Source organism: Peromyscus californicus, unplaced genomic scaffold (assembly GCF_007827085.1).
Source record: "Peromyscus californicus insignis strain IS unplaced genomic scaffold, ASM782708v3 Scaffold_4__1_contigs__length_199733344, whole genome shotgun sequence".
NCBI lineage: Eukaryota > Metazoa > Chordata > Mammalia > Rodentia > Cricetidae > Peromyscus > Peromyscus californicus.
This window is the reverse complement of record NW_026294562.1, coordinates 59,392,685-59,413,315: the sequence shown is the minus strand read 5'-3', so window position 1 is coordinate 59,413,315 and position 20,631 is coordinate 59,392,685. Positions and strand designations below refer to the sequence as shown.

General features: G+C 52.2%; 1 protein-coding gene across 2 annotated transcripts in view; it reads right to left on the bottom strand.

The window, feature by feature from the left end:
• The window catches only part of Osbpl5 (oxysterol binding protein like 5), a 72,732-nt gene that overhangs the window by 45,929 nt on the left and 6,172 nt on the right, over window positions 1–20,631 (bottom strand). Inside the window, exon 1 of one of the 2 annotated variants that reach the window (XM_052762620.1) lies at window positions 10,466–10,655. The exons of the other annotated variant lie outside the window; for it this stretch is intronic. The gene's annotated coding sequence lies outside the window, so the exon portion shown is untranslated. Of the gene's footprint in view, window positions 1–10,465; window positions 10,656–20,631 lie in introns of those variants that run through there. 2 annotated transcript variants of the gene reach the window in all.

Sequence of the window (20,631 nt, the reverse complement as noted above, 5' to 3'; positions counted from 1 at the left end):
GTGGCTGATGACAAACACGAGCATCCTCACTGGGATGAGGCTCCAGGGGCAATGAACGAGCACTATCAGTGGGTATAGGCGCCTACTGGAGGTACATGGCTTGTTCCCCCCACAGGCAAGGTTTGCAAATAAATGGAAAAACAGACACAGGTTAAAAATAACGCTTGGGGTGAGGGTGGTTATTTGTGTGCGGTCATTCATTAAACTGCAGTTTACACCAAGGGGAAGCTCAGGCTGCCGGGAGACACAGACCCAAGTTGGGAAAATTCCCGAATGACCCACGTGGCCAGGCCACAAGGGATGGGCAGTTGTCCACCGTGGCTGCCTGGGAGGAGCCTCCAGCTTTCCCCTTACACTGCACTAGAGTTCTGAGCTTCTAAGAGCACAGACTCTGGCAGCAGGAAGTCCTGGGCTGTCTCCCTCCTCTTCCATATGCAACATCCGCAGGAGCACCAAGGCTCTGGAAGCCTCAACTGCCCACGGGTGCGGAGGACACTCTCCCAAGGTCTACAGACAGTGCCTGATGAGGGAAACACAGGGAACCCAGGGAGGACCCCAGACCCCTCATGGCCAGTGAAGGACCTTAGGGGTATGTGATCTCCTGACACGGTGGAGGCAGAGATTACTTAGGAAAGGCATAGCTCTAATGGCCCTCTTGGCCTTTGGATCCTGGCCTGGGAATCTATGATTGATGGGGGAAGTCAGCCCTGTGGTGGAAATGACCAGTGAGTGACAGGACATGACCATGGAGCCTCACTGGCCCTGTACATGGGACAGCCTGTCCAACACACTTCTTGCTTGCTCTTCCGGTGTGAGCCCTGAGTGGTTAATGCTTGGGTCACCTAAAGGTTGGCCCATGGCCAGCTGAGCCTAGGCTTTCTGGGCAGACGTAAAACAGCCACAGCTTGAACAGGTAAATGCTGAAAACATTTATGCTATGTGTTGATGGGTACAGAGGGCTATAATCACGCCACACCACATGTGCAAGGCAATGTGGCACCACAGGAGGCGGCAGAGTGGGCTCTGTGCCATCTCTGGCTCCACGCGGACCCTGCAGTCCATCAGGCAGACTGGCCTCTTCTGGATTCTCGGGGCCTCAGGGAAGGTCGGGCCAATTTTTTGGTTTTTAATTAACAAAATGTATTGGCCAATTAGAAATGCTGGAGGGATTGGCCAGCATCTGTGGGAACAAGCTTTTATTCTGCAAGCTGGGGGTGGTGGTGGTGGTGGTGGTGGTGGTGGTGGTGGTGGTGGTGGTGGTGGCGGCGGCATGCACCCTCTAAAATCCTCTCTCTAAATGGATAAGAGAAATTGGAGTCTTTTTGGACAATAGATGGATGTGGTAAGTGGAGCCCCCAGAGCCAGGAGACTCAGGAATGCCCTTAGCTAGAAAGTAACCACATCCCAATGGGCTGCTGATGGGCACCTTTAACCACCCACTCCTTAGAAGATCTTTACAGATGCACCAGGGAGACCTGGACACAGTATTCCAGCCAGAGAGAATGGAAGCAAACTAGACATTTCCACGCAAAGCAAGGAACACAGCCGGCTCTGGAATCACAGAGCAAAGGGGCCAGCCGCCCGGGCTGTGTACCACTTTCTGCAGGTTCTGAGATGCAAGGAGAAGGGAGGGGTGAGCAAAATGAAATCCCAGCACTCCAGAGGCTGAGGCAGGAGGACTACTGTGAGCTCAAAGCCAGCCTGGGCTACAGAGTGAGACCTTGTCTCCAAAAACCAAAACAAACAAAATGACAGATCCAGAATGGACGTGTATAAAAGAAGGCCAAGAATGGCACCCACGCCTGCCGGTCCATCATCCACAGCGAAGGCAGTGAAACCAGGCCTGGGAATGCCCACGTCACCTGAGGCTGCAGGCCCTGGGGAAGGCGCAGCAGCGGAGGGACTGTACAGGGTTCTCCCTTCCTCCCTCAGCAGCACGACTCTGATCTCTCAGAATCAACCTGGAGCAAACACAGACGAGCAGAGGTGCCTTGCTAACGCTGGTTTGCTATGACTCGTGAGGCTGGCATGGCTTCTATTATTTTATGTGGCTTCTGTGTTTAAATCTTTCAAGATGTTTAATTATTAACCAATGTTTTTATTAATGAAAGGAAGTGTTTCTCTCCATTCTGAGAAGCCCTGCCATCTCTAAACAGAACTGTAGCCTGGCCGGGCCCTGCACTCACGGTAGACCTAGTCCATGTTCTTGCCAAGTCCTCTTAGCATCTCCATGAAGCGGACAACATGATGGCCCATTGCACAGGCCAATGAGCAAACCGAGGTCTGGGCAATCAGGGCCACTCAGGGAAGGAGTTTCCATGAAGAACTGGATCCATGTTCTAACTGCATGGCACCTGGCACCCAGGACGTCAGACTGCCACTCAGAGCCCATGGGTCAGAAGTGAGTAGCTGCAGATAGTGCCACAGCCTTCTGGGGCACATGGCTTCATGGCTAACAGTCCAGAGTCTATATGCCTCTGTACCCAACAAGACACCTCAACCACACAGACATGTCACACAGCAACCCTGTGACACTCGCTGGTTAGAGAGAAAAGAGTGGGCTCCACTAAGCCTGGATAGAAGGAGGCTGGGGCCAGCAGCAAGGAGATCATGGCCCATTCAAGTAGGTGTGTCTAGCCTTTGACAGTGGGATAGGACACTGCCATCTACAAAGTTCACACTGGAGAGCCACGCAATTGAATTACAAAACAACAACAACAAAATCCAAACTCATGCCTCACCCCAAACACAGTGTTTTAAGTACATTTTACAGTCTTGTGAGTTCGGGACCAGTCTGGTCTATATATGGAGTTCCAGGCCAGCCAGACATGTAGTAGTGAGACCCTGTCTCAAAAAAAACTAAACAAATGAAAGGTCTATCAAGTTAGACTAACGAAGGACCACCCTGAAAAAGGGGTTAGCCTCCACCGATGGGGTGCCAGAAGACACGGGTGATGTGGATCAGGTATCAGGTACTAAACCTGCCCCAAACATCTTGCATCTACTACACACTTGCTAGGCACATTGGGTCAGTGTCCCACACAGAGACAGGGGCATGCTTTCGAGCCAGGGAAGGACATCTGTGAAGACAGAGAGATGTAGGCAGCAAGAGGCCCAGCTAAGCCAGTACCATGTTCAAGGAAGGTCGACAGGGCCAGGCCTGTGCTCAGTCTGGTTGAGTGGGCACATGGCCACCGGCACCAGCTGCCCTGAGTCATCCTGAAGGTAGTGCAGAGTGAGGGTGACTGTGCCCCTGGCCACAGGGTCCACATGCCTCACTCTTCTATCTTCTAAATGAGATTATAAAAATGTGGCCCAGGCTGCCCAACTCAAGTTCTCCTGGGAAGGTGGGCACTGGTTATGGTGGGCACCATCAGGGAGGGCTTGTACTGGGAAAGAGTCCTGGGATACATTCAGGGGAGGGAGGGCAGCAAGGAGGTGGGTCCCATCAGTCTGGACTCATGGAGTCCAGACCCATCGACAGGCACTCTTAAGCAGCCCACCCAGGCTGTGCACACCAATACCACTCCTTGGGTGTCAGTCATCAACAGGAAAGTCCTCTGTCCCCTTTTCCCATAAGACCCTCTATAACAGCTTACCTGCCTGGTCAGCAGGGATGACCAGCAGTGGCCCCTGGGATGGGACCAGCAACCAAGCCCTGTCCTAAGCAGCCTCACCCTTGGGTTAACATGCTGGGGCTGAATTTCTAGGTCAAAGAAAAAGTCTCTTTATATCCCAAACTCCCCATCAGTACGTAGCCAAGTGCCCTCCTCTTCCCAGCAGCCTCCCCTGCCCTTTGGGGACCTGCTTTCCAGGGACTTGTCATTCTGTTGCTATTCAGAGGCAGAATCTAGGCCTCTCAGCAGCTGGGGCCCACGCGTTCCTGCAGGTGCCAGGCCCAAAGTGGAAACCCAGCATAGCACCACAGTGGGTGAGGGCTCCCTTCAAAGCTGGCTGCTCCATCCCTCTGCCCACAGAGGTCAAAGGGCACCACAGGGCATCAGGTAAAGGCTTGTTGCTCACGCTGCTACCTGCTTTTTTACATCTGCCTCTGTCCTTTCCACTCTGTCCTGATGCAGGGACTACAGGTTAGTAGGGTGGGGCTATGGGAAAGTGGGCTTTGCCTCTGATAGCAGGTACATCAGCCATGGGGAGGCCACACACACAAGGCTGCACGTGCAGTAGACTGGAGAATGCTGAGGGACACTGAAGACGCATCTGTCTGTGTGTGAGAGCTGGTGTGGGGAGGGAGTAAGGAGCAGCTTTCAAACTCTTTAGAATAAACACGATGTGACTCTAATGACAGAAAATGGCTCAAGGAGCCGTGCAGATGGTGCTCTGTGGAGAACCTCTGCTTTGGGGGTGCCCAGCTGCACTCCAAGTGCCTGCCTGGACGTCATGTGCTTACAGGAGTCCCTGGATCTGCTGGTTAGGGGGCAGTGTCATAGAGAGGGAGCCTTAAGAATAGAGAAATTGAGGCCAGGTGAAGGGTAATCTTGTATTCCTGGGTCCCCATTAAATGAGAGCTGGGGTACTGGCAGCCTGCACTTACCCAGGGAAGCCTGGGAAAGGGTGGAGTAACCAGGGCTCAGGAGCAGGCATGTGGAGCTCTGGAGTAAACAGAGGGTGGTACCTAAGGACTCAGCGCTTCCAACCCCTTCCCATAGCCAAGTCTTCTCAGGGGACAGGACATGCTCCAGAGGCCAGGATGGCCTGAGAACTGTCACCACCCCTTGTCTGTCATCTTGGAGGCTGATTACTAGCTCTGGTACCCAGGTCTGGGCTAATGAAAAATCTGGTTCCTAAGCGAAGTGCTGATATTGTTAGGCAACTGTGGATCAGAGAGATAAAGACACCCCAGTTCTCTAGACTTTGGATCAGCGAGTCTCACTGGGCCTGCTCCATGTGAGGATTCTGTGTGCTGGGATCCCAGCTCTGTAGGTGATGGCAGGCATTCTCTAGAAGGTGGGAGCCAAACAAGCCCCCCTCGCATGGAGTCACTACTGCTTCTTCACAGGTTGGGTGGCCACCACCCACCGAGACAGCTCCGGACAGCTAGGGCGGAGGCTAAGGTCACAAGCAGTTGGGAGCTGTAAAGAGGAGGGCTGGGAAGGTCCTGAGTAGAAGCAGGGTCCACTTGGGATTCCACTTGCAGAAGAAGGCCCATGGTGACAGCAGGTGGGACTGTCGAGGGAGATGATGGCTGGAGGGCAGACACCTTTGATTGGGACTTTAGGGAATATACAAGTCAGTCACCACATAACGGCTGATGTCACCCGGTATTGTGTGAGCCCAGTGACACACACACAAGGACAGGCAACTTGGAGACAAAAAGAGCATCGTGGCAGAACACTTGGATTGCAACATTTCTGTAAGGTTCCCACGGCCAGGCCTTTCCATCCACTCAGGCCACTCAGGCCCCTGTGAGTCTGAGTCCAGGAACTGTACCAGGGATCTGAGCAGCATGGGTGGTTCTGGCATTTGGGATTGTGGCTGGTTGGAGGGGCCAAGGGTGGTCCAGAGCTGAGCACTCCCTCACTGCCCTGGTTCACCCTTCCAGAACAAGGAACACAGGCCTTCTCTGTCTCTGCCCCATAGGCCTGAACCCCCTGAATGAAGGTGACTTTCCGATGTAGCTGAGTGTAAAGCTTGTTGTGTAAACTGGAAACCTGGCCTTCCTTCCTCCTCCCCCCCCCCCCGCCCCGCACCCCTGTGCCTAGTGGTCAGCCTCAGAGTCCTCTACCTCTGCACTCTTAGGGAAGCGGCCCACCTATGGGCCACAGACCAGACCCTGAGAGGTGCCTGGCTTCCCTCCTACCCTGAAAACGAAGAAAGAAGGCAGAATTCAGACATGAAACCACTTCCCAGGCCTGACCCTCTCTCTTAAGGGCCCGGACTCTCCACATTGCACTTACCCAGAGGGTGTGCTGGCATCTCACTGCCACCACTGCCCAGATGCCACTGCTTGTACTCTTGCTCATGTTCCCCAGGCTGGGTGTGCGAGTTTGTGCCCTGGTGGGACCATACAAATCTCTGCACTGTTCCTGTCAGGTCCTGGAGGTAGTGGGTAGCTGTTTGAGCCATGCCCTGAAGCACTGCCTCTCGTGAGGCAGCTGTAGCTGTTACACCTGCCTATGACTTTGAGGTACCGGCCTCTGGAGCATGGCCACCGGGGACCCTTAAGACCTGGGATGCATGTATGCTGGCCCCTCTTGGCTACCTCGTGGTTCTGGACACTGAGATCTTGGACCAAGCCATTCAGCGTGGGACATAGTTCAGCTTTCCTGGACCCTACGCTAAATCTCCCGTGGTTGTGAGTTCACCCCCAAATAAATTCCTTTGATCATTAAATAGACTCCATGGATTAATCCCAATACCTGGAGGCCTGGCTTTCTCCCTGTGCAGGCACTCTGTGTGCCCACCTACCCCTGGAGAGACGCTGTTTCTGCTGTGACCTCACAGACAGTGTGGCCTGGATAGGTTTCCAAACTCCCCAGGTACTTGTCCAGGGAAAGTGATTCCACACCAGGCCAGCAGCAGGACATCTCTATGTCTCTACTTAAGTTATGAACCCCAATAAGTTAATTCTCCTCTGTCTGGCTTTGAGGCAGGGGCAACAGTCACCGGCACACACCACATAGGAATATAGATGTCTTCTGCTCCAAGGCTAATCTGCAGAAGTTGGTCCTAATTCAGAGGCCGCAGGCTGGGAGGCATGGATCACACACAATACCGAGGCAGATCTCTTACCTCCTGATGCTGGGGAGGCAGGAGTGGGAGAGGCAAGATGGGCAGCTGGCCTCAGACTGCCAACTTCCAGGGATTTCCCTTCCAACCTCACACAAGCACAGAAGGCTTACTGTGTGCCAGGCCTTGGGAATTGAGCCTGGAGCTCACATTCAGACAGCAGAGAACGGTGACAGGGGACGGTGCCCTCCCCCGGGCTACCTCTGGCCCAACTGTTCTCTGCATATTCAGACATCCAATTAAATAAATCAAGATAATTTCAGATATAGCTTCATGCTGCTAAGAAGGAAACGTAAGACCCAGTGAATTGAAAACAGGCACTTCAGGACAGGGACAGAGGGTGTCTCGGAGAAGTGGCACCCTGGCGGAACCTGGATCAGATGGAGCTCACCACGTTCAGATCTGTGAGAAAGCTGGCCACAGAGAGTACAGTCATGCAAGGCCATGGGGTAAGAAAACCAGGCATGCGGGGGAGTCCCTGGGAGTGAGGAATGGGGCAAGGTGAAAGTAGAAGACAGGGGCCAGGGGGTAGGTCCCTGGTGACCATGGATTTACCCAGAGATCCATGGTGAATAGAAGGGCTCTGAGGGGTCAAGTTACATGAACACACACACACACACCTATGCACCTTGGCAGTGCTAGAGATGGAACCCAGAACCTCCCAGAACTGAGTAAGTGCTCCAATTCTAAGTCTAGGTTATAAAGGCCACACTGTTTCTGGCTGGATAACTAGGTGTGATAGAAAGGGGGAGCTTGTGAGCTGGGAAGCAATGATGCCCCACACAGGAGTGGGCAGGTGGGAGGCTGGGAAAGCCCTGTAAAGCTTGAGCTTACAGCCTGGGGTGGCTCTGAGCCTCGATCAAAGGCCATTGTGTATTCTAGGCCCTTCTACACTTGTCATTCTGCATCGGCTGGCCAGGCTCCTGTCTTGAACTGTAAAGGCATTCTCTTATGTCTTAATGACCTGGATGACCTTGGCAAGGCTGTGTTGACCAGAGCCACGCTAGGGGTCTGATTGGGTGGCTCCCAGGCCTTTCTCAATGGCCTTCAAGCCCTCCACCCTCCCACAGCTCTGTCATCACCCTTGCAAGGATCTCCTCTCTGGGTCCCCAAACCAGCTTGGTCCTCTTCACACGTGAGGACTCCCCAGCTAGCTGTATGGACAAAGAACTCCAAGTTGGAGCCTCTGTGTCACCCCAGTGGCATCCCGAGCCCTGTCCATGACTGCTGCCAGTCCCCTCAGCTTAGATGCCAGAACAAGGCGACCTGTTACCCATGTGTGCATTCTGCCGTGTCCTGGCTTGGGAACTGTAAACAAAGACAATGATGTGATCCCAAGTCCAAGGCCTTTGTACTTGACCCCAGGCTCAACATTCCTTATCTATGCATACATCTCAAATGAATGGCTGATAAACCCTCAGGGATCTGGGCAGGTTGTGAATTCTTTGTCTTTGAGCTGAAGGCTCAGCACACAGGGAACAGTATTCTTTTCCTACAGGACAGTCTTCAACAGTGACAGGGCACCCCGGGGCAGGCAGTAAGACGTTCAGTGGGCCGCCTGTGGAAAGGCCAACTTCACTGTCCTGCCCCACCCAACACTGCAGGTGCTCACCCAGGCTGCCTAGCCAACCCTGCAACCAGCTCACAGTGGCTCCAGGGAGGGATCTGAACCCAACAGTCCTCTGGGCTTAGGGTCATTTGTACCACTGTCTTGCAGTCAGAATTCAAGCTCCTAGGCCTCACTGGGAGGCCCACATGTTTCCGAGAAGCAGCCCCACGCTCAGACCCACCCTCGTTTTGAACAATAAATGGAAATGAAGGTGGACACACCCCTACTACCTTGAGCAAGCTCAGCACCTGTGTGTCAGGAGTGGCGTGTGCCTACTTGCTTGTGGCTGAACCACGGAACGCACAGATGGCTCAGGTCCCCAACACAGCTGCCAGACACAACACTTGCCAGCACGTGCCATTTCTGTCCTCCCCCCCCTCGTGCGTGGCATGTCAGATCGCGCTATTGTAGCTCAGAGAGCTTCTTGGAAGAAGCCTGGTGTCAGGAGAAACCGACCCTGGATAGCTCAGCCAGGCAGACGCAATCGGGGTGTGGGGGAAGGGATGCTTTAGGCATCTGGAAAGAGCCCAGAGCCAAGCTCTGACGGACTTAGACCCCTTGGCTAGGAAAGAGAACCCCTCTGACATCCAGGATGTGCTGCTGGGGTTAGGCCTCAGCACAGCACTCTCCCTGAGACAAGGCACAGCCCCGCGGAGGAGGAGGAGCCTCACCCAGCTGCTTCACCCTTCTCTAAACACTGCCTGGCCAGGCCAACCAGACAGGGGCAAACACTTGCTTCCTTGGCACCCTGGCCTGGTGCTAAAAGGCCCCACGACACTGCCCCATACACGTGCAGGCAGACAATAGATCCGCAGTCAGGAGCCTGAAAGGGACAGCCAGATGTCACCACTTGCCACCCAGGTCACCCTGACTTGTCTGACACCAGCAAAGCTCTCTGGGCTCCTCTGGAACCCCAACAAGTTCAAGTGTCAGTAAGTACCCTCACCTCCACCCCTTTCCCCACTTGAGCAAAGAGGGGCAGAAAGGTAGTAAAGCCAGACAGCCAGTTGGCTGTTATTAGCAGGGGCATGCCTTCCGGGGATGGGGGTGGCGGTGTCTGCTGGATTCACTCAGGACAAACAAACTCAAAAGTGCGGTATCCGCCCCCAAGGGTCTTGTCTACTTCTCCAGGCCCTGATGCCACCACTCTTGCTCCTGTGACCTGACAAGGGTGTCTGGCAGAGGCTGGAGCCAAAGGCAGACACATGTAGGAATCTTGAAGTACAGACAAGTGGGTGGCCAGTCTGCAGGGGAGACCCGGAGATGGTGAAAAACAAGAAATTCAAACCAGTGGTTCTAGGAAGCCCCTCCCAGCTACATGCCCAGCCTGGCCCAAGGTGGGTGAGGGGTGAAGCAGCCCCCTTGGCTCTGGAGGGGATGTCTACCCACACCCCTAGGAGCCACTCACAACTGGGACTCCAGGGACTTGGACCTAAAGAACCAGGATGTCTGGGTTGGGAGGCAAAGCCAGGCTGGACTCGTAGCTGGGAGGGGCTCAGGTCCTACCCCACCCCAGTCCCTGAAACCCTCAAGTCATCTCAACAATGCCAAACTCCCTCCCTTTCTTTAGGGGCTCAGTCCTATGGATGGAGGCCATGGGTGGACAGAGTCCAAGGGCAAGGTGGGGTCAGCAGCCACTTGCTCTGCGGACCCTGCAGAACCATCCTGGGAATCAAGCCAGAGACCTGAGATCTCAAACCTCTTAGATACCAATAACCTGATATGGCTGGGCTGGGGGTACAGACTCCTCCACTCCCAGGGTCGGAGGCAGCCAGACCTTCCCACCCACTCGCCTGGTCCTGACTCCTTTAAGCCCCACCAAGTGGGAAGCGGGGCTGGGCATGCCGCACCCACACGCGGGCCTCACCCGACACCCAGAAGTCCCCACACACCCGGGCTCCCCAGCCAGGCGCTGTTCCCCGTACCGGCTGCTGCCAGAGTCTACCCGGCTGCATCCAAGGGGCTCCCAGATCAGCCCGTGAGGGCTCCCTGACCCTCACGCCGGCTCCGTGGCCCTGGAGCTTCTCAGGCCTGCTGAATCCCCTTCTGGCCTTCCCGGGCCTGTCCACCATCCCTATCCCTCCCGGTGCCCAGCAGCGCAGCTCCTACCGTGCCGGTCGCGCTCAGTGCTCGGGCCGGGCCGGGCCGCGCTGGGCCCGCGAGGGGCTCAGCTGTCGCCGAGCAGCAGGAAATACCAGAGGGCTGATCCAGGCGAGGCGGAGCGAGGGAGCGGAGGGCGGAGGAGGGAGGAGGGAGCGGCGGACGCAAAACCCCGGGCGGACGGAGGGCGGATCGGCTGCTGGGGAGACGCTCTGGGGATCCAGTCCCTGCCTGGAGCCTCCTCCTCCCTGGTGCGCGCTGGGGACATAGAAATCCTTAAGTATAGACAAGTGGGTGGCACCTGCGCGCCAGGGCTGGGGACACCGCCCCACAAATAGCCAGAGGAGGGGAGAGTGGCGGTAAGCGGGGCTAGTCTTGTGGGAGGGTCTTCTATTTGAGGAGTGTACCTGGGTGCGGTGCATCCTCCCTTCTCAAAACACAAGAAGATCCCCAGAAATCAAACCTACTGCTCTAGTCTTACATAGGGGTCAAGGGAATGGTCCCCATTCGTGATTCCCACTACACTTCTTTAAGGATGCCTGGGCTGAGAATCTGACCCTTGGGACTGGAGAGGTGGCTCAGAGGTTGAGAGCACATGCTGCTCTTCCAGAGGACCAGAGTTCCATTCTCAGCACCCAGATAAGGCTGCTCACAGCCACCTGTCACTCCAGCTCCAGGGGATCTGACAACATCTTTTAGCTTCTACTGGCACCCGCACCCATGTGACACACGCACAAATAGAAATAATAATAATTAAAAGACCCCATTTTTGTGAGAACTTAGTCCTGTGTGTCTATCAGCCTTTCCCACCCCCACCCCCCAAGAACTTTCCAGACTCCTCATTCCTCATGTATTTAGAAGACACTTTTCCAATTCTAGACCACCTGTAGAGAGAGGCTGATCTTAGGGGTCTCCAGCTGCAGCCCTAAGCATGAGGTGTTTGGGTGTGTGGAAGGGTCTTTCCCAGGGACCGCCTAAGCAGGGAGTTGGGCCGGCCTCCTCCAGACCCCTGGAATTAGTCAGGTAGGACACAGGTGTGGAGGCTCTTCCCCACAGAACCTTCAACCTTAGGAATACCAGGCATGAGTGTGGACAGAGCCCTACCTGATTCCCACATTGTCAGTGGGTGCTGCTGCTGGCAGACATGCTTCCAGACTGTGGAAAGCCACCGCTGCTAAAAGCCACTGGGCAGGGCTGTGGAATGCAAACCTGAGATATCCAACATCCAGTCCCTGCGGACCCCTTGCCCACTCAACCTCAGCCTTGCCCACACTGCTAGAATAGGTGGTGGGTTTCCACCTGGTGGACAAGTACCAGCCTCTTGGGCGCAGATGGAGCAGGCCAGGTGGGTTGCCTGGACTCTCTGGTTCTCAGTTCATCCCACGACCATCCCCGCCCAACCCCAGTCACCTGGCGAGGCCTTCGGATGCAGAACTGCTCAGACAAGATGCTCAGGGCCATGGTGGAACCTCCTTCTTGAGATCTGAGGGATGGCTCTGTCCTTCCAGCAGGGCTGTGTGTAGTGTGGGCCACCTCACAGATGGAGACCAGCCTGTCTGCTAGGTCTGCTCCAAGCTCAGACAAAAAGCTGGGTGTGACTGCTAGTGAACCAGCAGTTGCTAGGGCTAGTCCTTGGGGAAATCAAAGAAGAAAACAAGGCCCCCGTCCCCTGGGGCAAGGCCTCAGTAAAATTGCCTTCACTTGCTACTTGAATGTGGACTGACTATAGGGGCCAGATTACTGGCAAAAGGAGGAGAGGGCTATGCATGATGGCAGGACAAGTGGGCTGGGGAACACAGTCTGAAAGAGGTTCCCCCAGAGCCAGATGGCCAAATGTGGGCTGAGGAACGTGCCACCTGCCTGGCTCAGGGACAGGTGCGTAGCTGGAGCTGGGCTTACCAGAAGTCCCCATCCCTGCTCCTTGCTTGGCTGGGAAAGGCAGCGATGTGAATGGAGGCAGGCTCCAGTCTTGCTGCTGCTGAACATGGCTCTGTCACCATGCAGCACCTCCTTCCTTCTAGGTTGTAGTCTGCTTTGTTTTAGACAAAGTCTCACGTGGCCCATGCTGGCCTCAAACTCACTATACAGTCGAAGATGAGCCTGAACTTCTGGTCTTCATGCCTCTACCTCCTCCCAAGTGCTGGGATTACAGGTGTGTGCCGCCACACCTGCTTTCATGTGGTGTGGTGGTTTAAAAGAAAATGGCCCCCAAAGCGGGTGGCACTATTAGGAGGTGTAGCTTTGTTGGAGTGGGTATGGCCTTGTTATAGAGGAAGTGTGTCACTGTGGGGGGTGGGCTTTGAGGTTTCCTATGCTCAGGACAACACCCAGTGTCTCAGTCCACTTCCTGTTGCCTTCTGATCAAGATGTAGCCAGCACCATGCCTGCCTGTATGCTACCATGCTCCCTGCCATGACAATAATGGACTGAAACTGTCAGCGAGCCGTCTCAATTAAATGGTTTCCTTATGAGAGTCGCTGTGGTCATGGTGTTTCTTCACAGCAATAGAAACCCTACCTAAGACATGTGGTGTTGGGGATAGAAACCAGGGTCTTGTACATTCCAGGCAAGCACTCTACCAACTGAGCCACACCCCCAGCCTGAGCTGTCCTTCGGGATGGACCTCCTTTCCTTCGACTGTCAAATGAACAGCACGTGTGGTGAGAGGTAGAGACAAGAGCAAAAAGCCTTGGAGCTAAAAAAAAAAAAAAAAAAAAAAAAAGCCTTGGAGCTGAGCCGTGCAGGAGTAAGTTGGGCAAGGGCACACTGCTGAGCTCCAGTACCTAGGGCAGCCTTGAGCAGGTCATGCAGCTCTCCATGCCTCAGTGTCTGCACATGTAAGGAGTGATAGTGAGAGCAGGTTCCACCTCCAGCTGTTGCAGGGAGGGAGCACATCTGGCATCGGAACTCAGTGCAGCCCAGGCACAGGAAGCAGCAGGTGCCAGGAGTGAGGAGGTGACGTTCTTGGTGTTCGTGGGGTGGCCAGAGGCTGGGGTGGCCAGGACAGCCAAATGGGGAGAAGGGCAAGAGGTGAGGTCAAGGAGGCTGGGAGGTTTTTCTTGCCTGGGGCTTCCTAGGCGATGTGTGGATTTGGGTTTTATTTTGATTGTAGTGGATTCAGATAGGGTTTCTGAGAAGAGAAAGAGTGGTCGTATTTATGTGTGTGCACGTGGAGGCCACAGGTCTACCCTATTGTGGTTCCTCAGGTGCCGTCCGCTTGGCTTTTTGACACAGACTCTCTCACTGGGACGTGAATTTACCAGTGAGGTTAGACCAGGAAGCCCTCTGCTTTCACCTCATCAGTGCTGGGTTACAAGTGTGTGCCACCATGCCTGCAGGGGCTTGTTTTGTCTTGTTTTCCAAGACAGGATTTCTCTGTGTAGTCCTGGCTGTCCTGGATCTCTCTCTGTAGACCAGGTTGGCCTCGAACTCACAGAGATCCGCCTGCCTCTGCCTCCCAAGTGCTGGGATTAAAGGTCTGTGCCACCACAGCCCACCCTGAACTTCTTTTTTTAACTTGAGTCCTGGGAATCAAATTCAGGTCCTCCTACTTGCAAGGCAACCATTTTACCAACTGATCTGTTTCTCCAACCTATTGGTCTTATTTTTGATTACAAAAAAAAAAAAAACAAAAAAAACAAAAATCTGTCTCTGTAGAGCAGTGGTTCTCAATCTTCCTGATGCTGTGACCCTTTAATACAGTTCCTCACATTGTGGTGGCCCCCAACCATAAAATTATTCTGTTGCTGCTTCATAACTGTAATTTTGCTACTGTTATGAATCATAATGTAAATGTGTGGTATGCAGGATATCTGATATGAGACCCCTGCACAAGGGTTGTTCGACATTCCTGAGAGGATCTTGACCCACAGGTTGAGAACCACTGACGTAGAGGACCAAGTATGGTAGTAGGAGGCTGGGATATGTCTCTGTAGTGGAGCACCTGCCTGGCATTGGTGACCAAGAGTCCTGTGAAAGGATGGAACTCTGTCCAGGCTTGTTTAAGGAGGTCAGGAGGCTGGAGAGACGGCTTGGTGGTTAAAAGCACCTCTTGCTCTGGCAGAGAATCCAAGTTAAATTCCTGACTTCAGTTCACATTTGGTGGCTCAGAACCTCCTGTAACTGCCGGGTGGTGGTGGCGCATGCCTTTAATCCCAGCACTCAGGAGGCAGAGGCAGGCAGATCTCTGTGAGTTCAAGGCCAGCCTGGTCTGCAGAATGAGATCCAGGATAGGCTCCAAAGCTACAGAGAAACCCTGTCTCAAAAAACAAACGAACAAACAAAAAAACCACCTGTAACTTCAGCTCTAGAGGATCTGGCACCTTCTTCTGGTCTTCTCATGCAACTGTATTCACAGGCACACACACGCATGTGCACATGCACACACACACTATTAAAAGTAAAACAAATCTCCAAAGAGACTGAGGTTGACATACACCCAGTCTGTGACCTCCAGGATAGGGATGGAGGTTCCTAGTTTAAGGAGGAGAAAGCTGTAGTATCCAGCATAGGGTCAGGGCTCCAGGTGACTCCCCACCCCAGCCAGCTGACTTTGATCTGTTAGTGCCTCAGTTTCCCCATTGTCCTTTGATGATAATACAAATTCAGACTTCAAGGAGTGCTAAATCTCCATTGGGGTAACTGAGGGGCACATGTTTTCTATGTCAAAAGCACCTGTTAAAAGATGTTTTGAGGCCGGGCGGTGGTGGCGCACGCCTTTAATCCCAGCACTCGGGAGGCAGAGCCAGGCGGATCTCTGCGAGTTCGAGGCCAGTCTGGGCTACCAAGTGAGTTCCAGGAGAGGCGCAAAGCTACACAGAGAAACCCTGTCTCGAAAAACCAAAAAAAAAAAAAAAAAAAAAAAAAAGATGTTTTGAGTTTGAGGCTCATGGGACACTGAGGTAGATTGTTTTTTGGTAAGAAATTTAGTCAAAGAGTCATTAACACCACAGACAGACAGACAGCAGCATGGTAAGGGCTCTGAGGAGCATTCAGGCCCCAACATCATAGATAAACAGCATGGTGGGGTTTCACTTCATGGGGCAGAGACTGGTGCTCAGTGGCAGAGAGAGCCCTTGCCTAACTTTAAAAGCCCTGGTGTCTTGGTTTGTTTCTCTGTTGGTGTGATAAACACCATGACCAAAAAACATAGGAAGGGTTCATTTGGCTTACAGACCACAGTCCATCATGAAGGGAAGCTAGAGCAGAACTTCAAGGTAGGAATCCAGAGGCAGGAACTAAAGCAGAGACCGTGGAGCAATACGATTACTGGCTTGCTCAGCTTTCTTTCTTTTTTTTCTTTTCTTTTTTTCTTTCTTCTTCTTCTTCTTTTCTTTTTTTTTCTTTCTTTTTTTTTTTTTTTTTTTTTTTTTGGTTTTTTGAGGCAGGATTTCTATGTGTAGCTTTGCACCTTTCCTGGATCTTGCTCTGTAGACCAGGCTGGCCTCAAACTCACAAAGATCCACCTGCCTCTGCCTCCCGAGTGCTGGGATTAAAGGCATGTGCCACCACCGCCCGGCTCAGCTTGCTTTCTTATACAGCCCAGGATCATCTGACCACTGTGGCACTACACACAGTGGCTGGACCCTCCCACATCAATCATTAGTCAGGAAAATGCCCCACAGAATTGCCCACAGCCAATATGAAGGAGAAATTCCTCAGCTGAGATTCCCTCTTCTCAGATGACAACAGCTTGTGTCAATTTGACAAAAAACTTAACCAGCACATCTGGCCTCCATCCCAGCACAGAAGGAGAAAGAGAAAAAGGACATGAGAAGGAGGAAAGAGGGGGTGAGGGGGGGGCAGGAGAAGCAGCTAGGCACACTGGAAAGGGAGAAATGGCATTGCCTCTGTTTGCAAGGGATATAATTATCTATGTGAGACATCCTACAGAATAGACAAATCACCAAACCCAGTAATGGCTTGAACAAGGTCTTACGCTATAAGGTAAAGCTCATTTGTGTGTGTATGTAAGTATTGGGAAGGAAGACACAAAGGAGACCCCAGTACTATGGTATTATTGAAACTGCATTCACATACAGTTAAGTGTGGGAAATAGTCGGGTCCAATCTAACCATGCAGCATCTATCTGCTTAATAGACCAAGGATTTAGTTACAAATGAAACAATAAGAAAGCTCAGTTGTAGTCAGGAGTCAGTGTTGCTAAGACTCAGAGGGATACCAACAAAAGCCCAGCAGGGTGATTCTAAAATTTATACCAAAAGGCAGCATTCATCATGATGTTATTTGGGACAGTCTAGGGGTACATCCACAGATGAATGGTGAAGAAAATGAAGTATGTTCAGAGTCAACAGATAAGTGTGCACAATGGAGTTGCAGTCAGGCATGAAGAAGAATGAAATGCCATTTACAAGAAAATGGGTAGAAATGGAGATCATGTTAAGCGAAATAAGCCAGACTCAGAGGATTCAAGTTCATTTCCCAGCATAACCATCGGCAGGCTCAACAATGGTATATAACTCCAGCTCCAGGGATCTGATGCCCTCTTCTGGCCTCCTTGGGCAGTCATGTGCACAGACCCACACATAATTACAAATAATAAGAATAAAACTTTAGCAGCTTATTCACACAGGCAAAACCCAAAGACAGCCCAGTGTTCCTTAGCAGTTCAGTGTATTTCAGTAGTATTTAGACTGAAATTTCATTTGACAGCACAGATGAATACTGGTGGCATTAAAAGTATACAAGAAGCCTGACAAAAGAATATTACTGTGCAATATTGTTCATAAGTTTGGACACAGGCAAAGGTAATCTCTGTGACAAAAGCCAATATGCTGTTACCTCTGGGAGCCCAGTGCTGACTGAGGCTAAAATGTTCTCAGTTTTTGGTCTGAATTATGGACATATGGGTTTGTTTATTACCAAAATGTATCAAGTTGTGTTATAGTTAATATCAATGGAAACATATTTATTTTGTAAACATTTAAAAATATTCTACGAAAAGACATGAAAGAAGAAGGGTGCCAAGGGAGGTGTGGGAAGGAGGAAGGGGTATTATATATATATATATATATATATATATATATATATATATATATATATATAACTAATAAAAGCCATTTTCAAGACTCGAGCAACCAAACCAATCCCAAAAGAAACCTATTACTTTACGTAAGTAATGTATATTAATAATTTTTGAAAACCGATTATAATTAGTGTTGTTGTGTGTGCACGTATGTGTGGAGGGGGCACCGTGCTGCAGCATGTATGTAGAGATCAGAGGTCAACTCTCTGAAATCTATTCTCCCTTTCCATCTTTATATGGGTTCCAGGAATTGAACTCAGGCTGTTAGGCTTGTGGGAGAGAGGGGCAAACACCTTTCCCTGTTAAACCATCTCAATGGCCAAAAGTAGCTGGGGCTGGAGAGACGACTCCATGGTTAAGATCAGGCACTACTTTTGCAGAGGATCTGAATTTGGTGACCAGCACCCACACTGGGTAGCTCACAACAGCCTGTGACTACACTTCCGGGCTACTAATGCCTCTGGCCTCACAGACACCTGCGCTCAAGTGCCCATGCCTCCACACAAGCCCACACTCATACACATACTTAAAATAAAAATAAACAGTTTTTTAAAAAGTAGAATCGCTAATACAGTTTTGAACCTGTGTGGTGGTAGGGTTCTTGCCACCTGGCTTAGGGACTCTCCATGAACGCACAAGAATCAATTCCATGCTGGATTAGTGTTGGCAAAAGAAAGACACAGATTAACAGAATGGAGCAGAGTCCAGGAATCCACGGGCCATTGGTTTTTGACACAGACACAAAGACAGAAAAGGCAGATCAGTGGAGAAAAGGCAAGCTGCCAAACAAAAGGCACTCTGACAACTGGCCTTTTCTCTGCAGACAGACAAACCTTGTACCGCTTTCCAGAGAAGTGTCTGTCAAAACCATGTAAGGAGGATTTGTGTCCAACCTGTGGTACCACTGGGAGGTGGTGATACCCTTAGGAGGTAGGGCTAGGATGTGCCCTTGAAGGGGCTGTTGGGACCTGGAGCCCCTAAGTTACTGACTGGCAAATCAGATCGCACAGGACAGCCAGATGGTGTGGGCGACCACAGAGCAACAGCGTCCCTGCGTGTCACTGAAAGGAATGCCAAGTGGCTCTGGCCTTTGGAAGGCAGGTCGGCAGCTTCAGATTTAAACACTTCTAGGAGACTCAGCGGCTTCGTGGCACTGCACCCACCCAAGCAAAGTGACATGGCACAGAAATGTGTGTACTGTCTATGGCTTCATTTGCAGACACCCAAGACAGAAGCAAGCCGGCATGTGACATAGGAGCACCAGGGCATTGGCAGAGCAGACATACCCCTGAACCCCTTCCTTCACTCAGCAGCATGCAGGAATCCCAGAAGCTCTCTGCAGCATGGGAGAAGCACAAACGGATGTCTACCCACCAATTGTTTGTACAATTTTCGGGAAAAGGCAGAAATGTAGGGACAGAAGAGAGATCAGGTTTCCCAGGGGTGAGAGGCAGGGGACAAGGTGGACACTGAGTGTCCAGACCTCTCTGCAGTTGGACTGTGGCGGCAGTCACACCACTGTGGAGACAGCCATACACTAGCAAGACGATCTGTGTGAACTATAATGGTACCCGGTGTGACAGCTTCAAGTGTCAACTTGCCACAACCTAGAATCACCCGGGAAGAAGAGAATCCAAATGAGGGATTAATTGTCTACAGGGCAACAGTGGCAGGGAGAGGGGACAGGCGGCTGTGGGCATATCTGTGGGGGATTGTCTTAATTAAGCTGACTGATGCCACACTGCGGATGTCACCATTCCCTAGGCAGGAGCTCCTGAACTATGTAAGAGTGGAGAGATGGAGCTGAGCACAAGCAAGGCTGGGAGGGAGCCTGAATTCATTTCCCTCTGCTCTTGACTGCGGATGTGCTGGCTGGGACCAGCTGTTTGAAGTTGCTGCCTTAAATTCCCTGGTATAGTGGACTGTAAGCTGGAATTGTAAGTTGAAATGAACCCCCTGTCCCCTACATGGATTCTATCAGGGTATTTCATCAGCACAACTGCGATGAAACAGCCCAGAACAGCCCAGAAAGTCATACTGATGAAATGATGGACAGAAATGCCAGCGATAGGGAGCAGTCTTCCAGAAGCACGTGCACACATACACAGAGGGGCTGTGGGACATGTACACAGATGCAGAGGGGCTGTGGGGTGGGTACAAGCTGAGTAGCGGGCCCTCCTGGAGGCCATTCTGTTCCAGATCCAGACCTGGCCCTGTCCAGAGCAAATTCCACTATGTGTCTGGTCATCAGGCACAGCTTGGGACCTATACTCCTTGAGGGAGTGACTCTCTGGATGTGAGAAGGGGCCATAGACACTGGGAAACTGGCAGGAAGGTCTGGGGTAGCTGTCTTAGGGACTCATGGGACAGGGTATGGGAAGGAGAGAATAGATGTGGCCGCTGGTATTTTCGGTCTCTGACACCGGGGCCCCAAGCAAGCATCCAGCAGGACCATGAGTGTAGTCTTATCCTGGCTGGGTGAGGGGCCTGTCAACATACGAGCAGCTGGGCAGTAGGTGTCGGGGTCCTCCATCCTGGGCAGAGCAACTCTTGGCTCAGGGCCTGGTCCAATCCTAGGCCCAGGTAGACAGAAAGGGGATGGGTTGAATCTTGCCCTGTTGGAGGCCAGGTAACCCCATGGCAGGCTGACAGTCCATGCTCAGTCCTTGACGACTCAACCTGCTGGCCAGAGAGGAAGGGACACAGGGTGGCCTGGAGTGATGTGGATGGGACTGTGAGGCTCAGAAGTAGGATGGGGAGTGATAAAGGCCCTCTGTGTGCCCATCGCTCTGGCCTCAGAGGAAGGATCCACTTCATTCCTGAGGGTAGAGGGGACAAGTGGATACCTGTGAGAAGACCATTTATGAGGCAGAGGACAGAGCAAAACTGGGGTAAGCATTTCCTTCCTGGCTGCAAGCAGGTCTGGGATGGGGACCCGATCCTCCAGCTGTTTCCAATGGGATGTTTGTCCTCTTTCTATCCCCTTGTTCCGTGTGTGTGTGTGTGTGTGTGTGTGTGTGTGTGTGTGTGTGTGTGTGTGTCCCCATCTGAGATCACCCTCAAGTGTTCCTCAGGCATTGTTCACCTTGTTTTTTCAAGTCCCTTTCTGGACTAGAACTTTCCGATTAGG